This window comes from Sinocyclocheilus grahami, unplaced genomic scaffold (assembly GCF_001515645.1).
Source record: "Sinocyclocheilus grahami isolate Dianchi unplaced genomic scaffold, SAMN03320097.WGS_v1.1 scaffold55.1, whole genome shotgun sequence".
NCBI lineage: Eukaryota > Metazoa > Chordata > Actinopteri > Cypriniformes > Cyprinidae > Sinocyclocheilus > Sinocyclocheilus grahami.
In genome coordinates this window covers 564,240-565,643 of record NW_015505234.1, presented here as the reverse complement: position 1 = coordinate 565,643, position 1,404 = coordinate 564,240, and the positions used below count along the sequence as shown (strand labels likewise).

Sequence of the window (1,404 nt, the reverse complement as noted above, 5' to 3'; positions counted from 1 at the left end):
CTAGCCCCGGTCTCCTCCGGAAGTGGGATGGGAAAATGGGACTAGCAACTGTTTGATTACCTGCATTCTTCAAACTATCTTTTGTGTTCGGCAGAAGAAAGAAATTCATACAGTTTTGGAACAGCTTGATGACAGAATTAAAGTCATCCTGTGGTCCCATTGGAAGTTTGCTGAGGCCCCCTAGTGGGTCCTGGCCTCGTGGTTGCTTTAAAGTTTCTGCCTTTTCTCTCAGTGAATGATTTAATACCAGAGCTGCTATAATTAGTACATGTCCTCATATGATTAGAAAATGTTTAGAAAATATTAGAAACAAGAAAACTTAAAATGCATAAGCATTTCAGTGTACTGCTAACAAGTTCTACATTAACATTAATAGAGAAACTGTTAACATATGCCCATCTGTGGACAAAACATTTGCTCACTAGATTTCCCCTTTCACCCCACCCACCCATCTTTTTCCTTTTAGTGTATTTGAGCCACTGGTCTTAATAAAGCTTCTCTTTCTAGTGTTTCCCTTGTTGTGTGTCCAGTCTCTGCTCTGCACACCCTCTCCGCGGGCCTCTCTCCAGCTCGGATGATGATGGAAAGCAGAAGAATGCAGGAATGTGGAGGGAGATGATCATCCTGGTTGCTCATTGCAACGGTCAGTACTTTGATCTACTCTGCATTTGGTCTAGACCCAACAATTTCCTGGAATATGGCGGCGAAATTGAGTTTACATGTGTCTCTCTTTCACATAGGTATCAGTGACTCAGCTGACCCATAAGGTATTTGGAAACGGTTGGTGTTTTGGACAGCCCTGTTTGGGTCCTACAACATATTTCAACTCTTCCACATTTGTTTTTCAAATGTCTGTCTGACACCTGACCATGTTCTCCCCTCTGGCTCATCCATGCGCTCATACCCAAAGAATTTAACCTGTCAAACCAGATGTTTGTTAGATAAGTACCTGCTGAGGCTCAAAAAGGTTTATTGAGTGACTTTTCACCTGAGAAGCAGAAACTCGAGAAGCAGTTTGGAAGGTTTTAAGTCATCCTTTCTAAAATGACTCACTGTAATTTTATATCGTCACAGGAAGACTCGTCTGATACATCGCAGAAGGACAGAGGTGGAGGAGATGGGAGCTTTTGCTCCTATTAACCTGGTGTTTACAGTTTAAACAGGTGAATGGGACTGTTATACTCACCCACAGAGTATTAGTTTTTAAAAGCAGGTCTATTTAAGTTTGTAGTTGCTTAGGTGATGAATGCTTGAGAATGTGAGTTATTCAAGAGAGGTCTGTTTAGTATAAGCTGATAAGATATGTAATACTCCCACCTCTGCTCTTCACTTGGCCTTGTATATTCAGGGGGAAAGGGGTGAAGCTCACTTGAATTATGAGAAATTGTCGTCATCATGACCTGA

The 1,404-nt window shown here is 41.7% G+C and overlaps 1 long non-coding RNA gene across 1 annotated transcript; it reads left to right on the top strand.

Annotated features, from left to right (window-relative positions):
* Positions 1-549: 549 nt before the first annotated feature.
* On the top strand, positions 550-1,117 carry LOC107583730 (uncharacterized). Its single transcript, XR_001609064.1, has 3 exons — positions 550-643; positions 741-767; positions 1,075-1,117. It is a non-coding gene; the product is annotated as an uncharacterized lncRNA (long non-coding RNA).
* Positions 1,118-1,404: the final 287 nt, after the last annotated feature.